At 40.9% G+C, this 9,478-nt stretch overlaps 1 long non-coding RNA gene across 1 annotated transcript in view; it reads right to left on the bottom strand.

Annotated features, from left to right (window-relative positions):
- Nucleotides 1-2,034: 2,034 nt before the first annotated feature.
- The window catches only part of LOC111545478, a 39,714-nt gene continuing 32,270 nt past the window's right edge, over nt 2,035-9,478 (bottom strand). Inside the window, exon 4 of the long non-coding RNA XR_002732479.1 lies at nt 2,035-2,345. This is a non-coding gene — a long non-coding RNA (uncharacterized LOC111545478). The remainder of the gene's footprint in view (nt 2,346-9,478) is intronic.

The following is a 9,478-nucleotide window of genomic DNA, read 5'->3' as shown; positions in this document are numbered from 1 at the left end:
TCAGAAATTTGAAAACACTGAATCAGGTAAGTATCACCCCAGCTGCCCTTTTTGAACTCTCATGCATGTTGGCTGTTGTGTTGGGTATACATAGGGCAAGGAGACATTCCCAGAGTTGAGAGAGGCCAAAACACTGAGACCCACCTGCCTAAGAATCAGTGACTGAAATTGCCAAGATGCTGCAGTTCCTTCAAGAAGACACAGATGCTGCAGCCCAATGGGGCTTACATTAGCTAAAAGCCAGCACTTGGGGAGGTGTACAGACAGATGTCCAGAGTGCCTTGGAGAGCACAGGCCACCCCTGAAGCTGTGAAGAAAGGCTAAATACATGGTGGAACCAGGAAAGGAAAGGAACCCCAGACTTGCTCCTGGCTCACAGTACTGCCCTCTTTCCTATGCGGAGACACTCCAGTGAGGGCCCTCATATTGCCCTTGTGGACTTCACTGGGACTAAACCCTTCAGACCTAAGAGCTTCTAGGGCTCAGTTATTGGAAATATTTTCAATGTTATTCTTCTTCTGAATGACTTAAAGATTTTTCAATTAGAAAAACTCTCTTCATGAATGACATGTACTAATGTACTAAAGAACTTTGCTTCTAGATCGATTTAGAATTGTCACACTTCTTCTACTACTGATTACTATCGTAATCTACTGGGATTACAGGCGTGAGCCACTGCACCCAGCCTTTTTTTTTTTTTTTTTTTTTTTTTGAGGTGGAGTCTTGCCCTGTTGCCCAGGCTAGAGTGCAATGGCACTATCTTAGGTCACTGCAACCTCCGCCTCCTGGGTTCAAACGATTCTCCTGCCTCAGCCTCCCGAGTAGCTGGGATTACAGGTGCCTGCCACCATGCCCAGCTAATTTTTGTATTTTTAGTAGAGACAGGCTTTCACCATGTTGGCCAGGCTGGTCTGGAACTCCTGACCTCGTGATCTGCTTGCCTTGGCCTCCCAAAGAGCTGGGATTACAGGTATGAGCCACTGCACCCGGCCCAAATGTGCTTTTCAACAAAGGATTGGGAAAAAATAAGTTAGAGTGCAACTGCAAATTCCAAAATGATTAAGCCCTTGGAAATAAAATGGGATACATGATTTGAAAGATATCCAAGAGGTGGCATGTGCAGTAAGAAGAACTCAGCATTGGGCAGGCTGGTGGCTATAGCATCAGTGCCCAGAGGGAAGGATGTTAAGTAGGAAACAAAAGCCCTTAAAGAAGGGCAGAGTTCCAGGATCCCTGTCCACATGGACAACATGACCCTAGTCTCTCATGTCTGCCAGCTCTTGTGTCTTTTGACTTTTCTTAGTCTCACTCAGCCACGTGGTTTGTAGCACTCACTTCCCTTGAAGGCACTTGAAACTGGGACATCTGTACACAGACAGGCCTGTCTGGACAGCCTTCCAAAATGCCCATGGCAATGAGAAAGTCTCTGAGTCCCAGTCATTTCCCTACACATAGAGTAGTTCCCATCTTAGCAAAACTGGGTGTTTTCTGAGTATCACTCAGCACATGGAAGCTGTCCAGACTTCTGTCCTGTGCAAGCAGGCAGTAACCTGGGATCTCTGCTCTTGTATCCAGATAAACATACATGTCCTTCAAACTTTCAGGTTCCTAGATGGTGAAACAATACATCTGTGCTGAGAGTGAGAAGGATGTGACAGGCTTCCAGTTTTGTACTTTTATACTTCTGGGTCATCAGAAACCAAAGGTCTGCCTTGGTTTCCCAAAGTGTTGGGATTACAGGCATGATCCACCATGCCCAGCCTCAGTTATTATTTATGTATTTATTTATTTACTTACTTACTTACTTACTTATTTTTTAAGACGGAGTCTCGCTCTGTTGCCCAGGCTGGAGTGCAATGGCAAGATCTTGGCTCACTGCAAGCTCCACCTCCCAGGTTCACACCATTCTCCTGCCTCAGCCTCCCGAGTAGCTGGGACTACAGGCGCCTGCCACCACACCTGGCTAATTTTTTTTTTTTTTTTTTTTTGTATTTTTAGTAAAGACAGGGTTTCACCATGTTGGCCAGTCTGGTCTTGAACTCCTGACCTCAGGTGATCAGCTCACCTTGGCCTCCCAAAGTGTTGGAATTACAGGCATGAGCCACCGTGCCCGGCCCTACTATTGTTTTTTTAAGCCCTAAATTCAAGGAAAAAGGTCTGGCTTTGAAGAGTCATCATGTTCAGTAACCTTTCTGGTCTTCAGATAAGCTCTCCCAGGGATCTTGGAGTTTGGCTGTATTCTGAATGGTCTCTTCACTGTGTCTTTGCTCTCTCACTAGGTTGTAAGGTCTGTGAAAGCTGTAGCCAGTCCTTCATCTTTGGGTATATGGCTCCCATCACCGCATCTGGCATATGGAAGGATATCAACACAAGCTTGTGAAATGTTGAAACTAATCAGACTTTTACAGTAAGAATGATTATTTGACCAAAAAAAATCTATATTTGTATCTGTCAACTTAAAAAAAAAATCACACAATTATTAATTTAGAAATGAGACTTTCTTTCCTTTTTTTTTTTTTTTTTTTTTTTTTTTTTTTTTTGAGACAGGGTCTCACTCTATCACCCAGGCTGGAGTGCAATGGCACAATCATGGCTCACTGTAGCCTCAGCCTCCCCAGACTCAGGAGATCCTCCCACCTCAGCCTCCTTAGTAGCTGGGACTACAGGCATGTGCCATCATGCCTGGCTAATTTTGGTACTTTTTGTAGAGATGTGGTTTCTCCATATTACTCAGGCTTGTCTCAAACCCCTGGGCTCAGGTGACCCCTCTGCCTCAGTCTCCCAAAATGCTGGGATTACAGGTGTTAGTCACTGTTTCCGGTCAACTTTATTCCTCTTTTTTTTTTTTTTTTTGGTAGAGATGTGGTTTTGCCGTGTTGGCCAGGCTGGTTTTGAACACCAGGCTGGGTTTAGCCCCAAGTGATCTGCCCGCCTTGGCCTCCCAAAGTGCTGGTATTATAGGTGTGAGCCACCATGCCCAGATTTAATTTTATTTTCTTATAAAGTGTTACGGCCTGTAGGGTGGTTAATCTGACAGGCTGGAAAGTGTGCTCCCCAGCCAGATGGAAGCAGGCACTTTGAGGAAGTGGAGGGTGGAACAGGGATTTATGTTGAATGGGTTGACCAAGTATACATATTCAACAGATTACAGGAGGCATATAAATATTCATGAATGTGTTCCTGATGCATGTGTACTGAATAAATATGCCTGTTACATATAGTCCTTATTCATTCTTTGGCAGAGACAACATTCAAATGTATTACAATTAGGCCATATACGTCAAAAGGTGAAGCAGGGACATGAAGGCACTCAAGTGCGCAGACTCTGTGAACAGTTCCCGTCAGTGGTCTTCTTATTAGAAGAAAGTTACTGAACTCAGTCTCTTGTCCAATCAAAGCTTCAGTTATAGCTTGTGGAACAAGGGCCTCTGTTAGTCACTGCCTGGCAATGGATGAACTGTAATGGCTTTTTGTTTGTTTGTTTGTTTGTTTTTGAGACGGAGTCTCGCTCTGTCGCCCAGGCTGGAGTGCAGTGGCACGATCTCCGCTCACTGCAAGCTCCGCCTCCCGGGTTCACGCCATTCTCCTGCCTCAGCCTCCCGAGTAGCTGGGACTACAGGCACCCGCCACTTCACCCAGCTAGTTTTTTTTTTTTTTTTTTTTTTGTATGTTTTAGTAGAGACGAGGTTTCACCGTGTTAGCCAGGATGGTCTCGATCTCCTGACCTTGTGATCCGCCCGTCTCGGCCTCCCAAAGTGCTGGGATTACAGGCTTGAGCCACCGCACCTGGCCCTGTAATGGTTTTAATAATGCTTATCTCTAGGCCAGTGCTTGATTAGCTGCTAGAGAAAAAGAAAAACATTGTGGTAGTTAGAACATATTTTTTTTTTTTTTTTTTTAAGTTTAGAGATGTGTGATTTAACCCTTGCCTGGCACAGCTTTAGGTCTCATTTATAATTTGGTGTCTTAATGCTACAAGGAGTCCATTCTGTCAGTCTCATGATCCCTATTGTAATAATAATGCCAGTCAGTCATGTTTAAACTGCAAAAGGGAGTAGGTGTAGAGAGCTATGTCTGACCTGCTGTCTTATCATAGCTAGGAACTCAGGTTTCTCTGGGGTCCCCTTGGCCAACAGAGGGTCCATTCAATTGGTTGGAGGCCTTAGGATTTTATTTTTAGTTCTCATACCCCTTGATGTTTTTGCAAACGGAATGTTTGACTCAGATGAAAATGTATTACAATACAATTTCATTATGGCTATGATATGAGAAGGAAACACAATCCACTTTCGGATAGAATACTCCAAGAAAGTTACCATTTTACATTTGTTCTCATTACGTTATCTTTGAATCCATGATAAAATCAATAATAATGATATTTGTATTAATAGCAATTGACCAAATTATTTTCTGCTATGCAGAAAATAGCTATGCACTGTTGAATATTCACTTTTATATGGAATGCATTCACGAAAGCCACCTTGTAAAATGCGAGCAAATTTCACTTCCATTTCAGAGATGATAAAATAAGATCCAGGTAAATTAAATAACTTGCTGAGGGCCACCATCTGGAAAGGAACACCACAGCTGGCTAACCGAGTCAGCCAGCCGGAGAACTTGACTTCTTGTTGTTACACATGTACACACACTCTGAACTCCTTCTAACTCAGCAATTCATCAGTAAAAGCCAAAACTGGGCTTGTGAAAGTCCAAGTTAGGAATGTATAACTATCTCTGTCCCACCTCTAATCTAAAACAAAAACCATTCCTTAGGCATCTCCCCAAGAATTCCTTTGCTAAGAGACCTGAGTTTCAGAATTACCTACATGATCTGGGGCAATAATCAGCATTCTACAAGCTAGTGTTCCCCCAAAGAGCTTCCTTCCAGAAAGCTAATACTTTTCTTTTCTTTTTGTGAGACATTTAATTAATTTATTTATTTTAATTATTTTTTAAATTATACTTTAAGTTCTAGGGTACATGTGTACAACATGCAAGTTTGTTACATATGTATACATGTGCCATGTTGATTTGCTACACCCATTAACTCGTCATTTACATGACGAGTTGTATCTCCTAATGCTATCGATCCCCCTTTCCCCCACCTAACCACAGGCCCCAGTGTGTCATGTTCCCCTTCCTGTGTCCAGGTGTTCTCATTGTTCAATTCACACCTATGAGTGAGAACATGTGGTGTTTGGTTTTCTGTCCTTGCGATAGTTTGCTGAGAATGATGGTTTCCAGCTTCATCCATGTGCCTACAAAGGACATGAACTCATCCATTTTTATGGCTGCATAGTATTCCATGGTGTATATGTGCCACATTTTCTTAATCCAGTCTATCATTGATGGACATTTGGGTTGGTTCCAAGTCTTTGCTATTGTGAATAGTGCCACAATAAACATATGTGTGCATGTGTCTTTATAGCAGCATGATTTATAATCCTTTGGGTATCTACCCAGTAATGGGATGGTTGGGTCAAATGGTTTTTCTAGTTCTAGATCCTTGAGGAATCACCATACTGTCTTCCACAATGGTTGAACTAGTTTACAGTCTCACCACCAGTGTAAAAGTGTTCCTATTTCTCCACATCCTCTCCAGCATCTGTTGTTTCCTGACTTTTTAATGATCGCCATTCTAACTGGTGTGAGATGGTATCTCATTGTGGTTTTGATTTCCATTTCTCTGATGGCCAGTGATGATGAGCATTTTTTTCATGTGTCTGTTGGCGGCATAAATGTCTTCTTTTGAGAAGTGTCTGTTCATATCCTTTGCCCACTTTTTGATGGGGTTGTTTTTTTCTTCTGAATTTGTTTGAGTTCTTCGTAGATTCTTTTCTTCATAGATTTGTCAGATGAGTAGATTGCAAAAATTTTCTCCCATTCTGTAGGTTGTCTGTTCACTCTGATGGTAGTTTCTTTTGCTGTGCAGAAGCTCTTTAGTTTAATTAGATCCCATTTGTCAATTTTGGCTTTTGTTGCCATTGCTTTTGGTGTTTTAGACAGAAGTCCTTGCCCATGCCTATGGCCTGAATGGTATTGCCTAGGTTTTCTTCTAGGGTTTTTATGGTTTTAGGTCTAACATTTAAGTCTTTAATCCATCTTGAATTAATTTTTGTATAAGGTGTAAGGAAGGGATCCAGTTTCAGCTTTCTACATATGGCTAGATAGTTTTCCCAGCACCATTTATTAAATAGGGAATCCTTTCCCCATTTCTTGTTTTTGTCAGGTTTGTCAAAGATCAGATGGCTGTAGATGTGTGGTATTATTTCTGAGGGCTCTGTTCTGTTCCATTGGTCTATATCTCTGTTTTGGTACCAGTACCATGCTGTTTTGGTCACTGTAGCATTGTAGTATAGTTTGAAGTCAGGTAGCATGATGCCTCCAGCTTTGTTTTTTTTTGCTTAGAATTGTCTTGGCAATGCAGGCTCTCTTTTGGTTCCACATGAACTTTAAAGTAGCTTTTTCCAATTCTGTGAAGAAAGTCATTGGTAGCTCGATGGGGATGGCATTGAATCTATAAATTACTTTGGGCAGTATGGCCGTTTTCATGATATTGATTCTTCCTATCCGTGAGCATGGAATGTTCTTCCATTTGTTTGTGTCCTCTTTTATTTCATTGAGCAGTGGTTTGTAGTTCTCCTTGAAGAGGTCCTTCACATCCATGGTAAGTTGGATTCCTAAGTATTTTATTCTCTTTGAAGCAATTGTGAATGGGAGTTCACTCATGATTTGGTTCTCTCTTTGTCTGTTATTGCTATAAGAATGCTTGTAATTTTTGCACATTGATTTTGTATCCTGAGACTTTGCTGAAGTTGCTTATGAGCTTAAGGAGATTTTGGGCTGAGACGATGGGGTTTTCTAAATATACAATCATGTCATCTGTGAACAGGGACAATTTGACTTCCTCTTTTCCTAATTGAATACCCTTTATTTTTTTCTCCTGCCTGATTGCCCTGGCCAGAACTTCCAACACTATGTTGAATAGGAGTAGTGAGAGAGGGCATCCCTGTCATGTGCCAGTTTTCAAAGGGAATGCTTCCAGTTTTTGCCCATTCAGTATGATACTGGCTGTGGGTTTGTCATAAATAGCTCTTATTGTTTTGAGATATGTCCTATCAATACCAAATTTATTGAGAGTTTTTAGCATGAAGGGCTGTTGAATTTTGTCAAAGGCCTTTTCTGTAACTATTGAGATAATCATGTTTTTGTCTTTGGTTCTGTTTATATGCTGGATTACGTTTATTGATTTGCATTTGTTGAACCAGCCTTGAATCCCAGGGATGAAGCCCAGTTGATCATGGTGGATAAGCTTTTTGATGTGCTGCTGGATTCGGTTTGCCAGTATTTTACTGAGGATTTTTGCATCGATGTTCATCAGGAATATTGGTCTAAAATTCTCTTTTTTTGTTGTTGTGTCTCTGCCAGGCTTTGGTATCAAGATGATGTTGGCCTCATAAAATAAGTTAGGGAGGATTCCCTCTTTTTCTATTGATTGGAATACTTTCAGAAGGAATGGTACTAACTCCTCCTTGTACCTCTGGTAGAATTCGGCTGTGAATCCGTCTGGTCCTGAACTTTTTTTGGTTGATAGGCTATTAACTATTGCCTCAATTTCAGAGCCTGTTATTAGTCTATTCAGGGATTTAACTTCGTCCTGGTTTAGTCTTGGGAGGGTGACTGTGTCCAGGAATTTATCCATTTCTTCTATATTTTCTAGTTTATTTGCATAGAAGTGTTTATAGTATTCTCTGATGGTAGTTTGTATTTCTGTGGGATTCACGGTGATATCCCCTTTGTCATTTTTTATCGCATCTATTTGATTCTTCTCTTTTCTTCTTTACTAGGCTTGACAGTGGTCTATCAATTTTGTTGATCTTTTCAAAAAACCAGCTCCTGGATTCATAGATTTTTTTGAAGGGTTTTTTGTGTCTCTATCTCCTTCAGTTCTGCTCTGATCTTAGTTATTTCTTGCCTTCTGCTAGCTTTTGAATGTGTTTGCTCTTGCTTCTCTAGTTCTTTTAATTGTGATGTTAGGGTGTCAATTTTAGATCTTTCCTGCTTTCTCTTGTGGGCATTTAGTGCTATAAATTTCCCTCTACACACTGCTTTAAATGTGTCCCAGAGACTCTGGTATGTTGTGCCTTTTTTCTCATCGGTTTCAAAGAACATCTTTATTTCTGCCTTGATTTCGTTATGTACCCAGAAATCATTCAGGAGCAGGTTGTTCAGTTTCCATGTAGTTGTATGGTTTTGAGTGAGTTTCTTAATCCTGAGTTCTAGTTTGATTGCACTGTGGTCTGAGAGATAGTTTGTTATAATTTCTGTTCTTTTACATTTGCTGAGGAGTGCTTTACTTCCAACTATGTGGTCAGTTTTGGAATAAATGCAATGTGGTGCTGAGAAGAATGTATATTCTGTTGATTTGGGGTAGAGAGTTCTGTAGATGTCTATTAGGTCTGCTTGGTGCGAGCTGAGTTCAAGTCCTGGATATCCTTGTTAACTTTCTGTCTCATTGATCTGTCTAATGTTGACAGTGGAGTGTTAAAGTCTCCCATTGTTATTGTGTGGGAGTCTAAGTCTCTTTGTAAGTCTCTAAGGACTTGCTTTATGAATCTGGGTGCTCCTGTATTGAGTGCATATTAATTTAGGATAGTTAGTTCTTATTGTTGAATTGATCCCTCTACCATTATGTAATGGCCTTCTTTGTCTCTTTTGATCTTTGTTGGTTTAAAGTCTGTTTTATCAGAGACAGGATTGCAACCCCTGCCTTTTTTTTTTTTCTATGTGCTTGGTAGATCTTCCTCCATCCCTTTATTTTGAGCCTATGTGTGTCTCTGCACATGAGATGAGTCTCCTGAATACAGCATACTGATGGGTCTTGACTCCATCCAAGTTGCCAGTCTGTATCTTTTAATTGGAGCATTTAGCCCATTTACATTTAAGGTTAATATTGTTATGTGTGAATTTGATCCTGTCATTATGATGTTAGCTGGTTATTTTGCTCATTAGTTGATGCAGTTTCTTCCTAGCTCAATGGTCTTTACATTTTGGCATGTTTTTGCAGTGGCTGGTACCGGTTGTTCCTTTCCATGTTTAGGGCTTCCTTCAGGAGCTCTTGTAGGGCAGGCCTGGTGGTGACGAAATCTCTCAGCATTTGCTTGTCTGTAAATAATTTTATTTCTCCTTCACTTATGATGCTTAGTTTGGCTGGATATGAAATTCTGGGTTGAAAATTCTTTTCTTTAAGAATGTTGAATATTGGCCCCCACTCTCTTCTGGCTTGGAGAGTTTCTGCTGAGAGATCCGCTGTTAGTCTGATGGGCTTCCTTTTGTGGGTAACACGACCTTCCTCTCTGGCTGCCCTTAACATTTTTTCCTTCATTTCAACTTTGGTGAATCTGACAATTATGTGTCTTGGAGTTGCTCTTCTCGAGGAGTATCTTTTTTTTTTTTTTTTTTTTTTTTTTTTTTTTTT

The sequence above is a fragment of the Piliocolobus tephrosceles genome, chromosome 4, assembly GCF_002776525.5.
Source record: "Piliocolobus tephrosceles isolate RC106 chromosome 4, ASM277652v3, whole genome shotgun sequence".
In the NCBI taxonomy this organism is placed as follows: domain Eukaryota; kingdom Metazoa; phylum Chordata; class Mammalia; order Primates; family Cercopithecidae; genus Piliocolobus; species Piliocolobus tephrosceles.
Note: the sequence above shows the minus strand (reverse complement) of the source record. Positions and strands in the feature narration are given on the sequence as shown.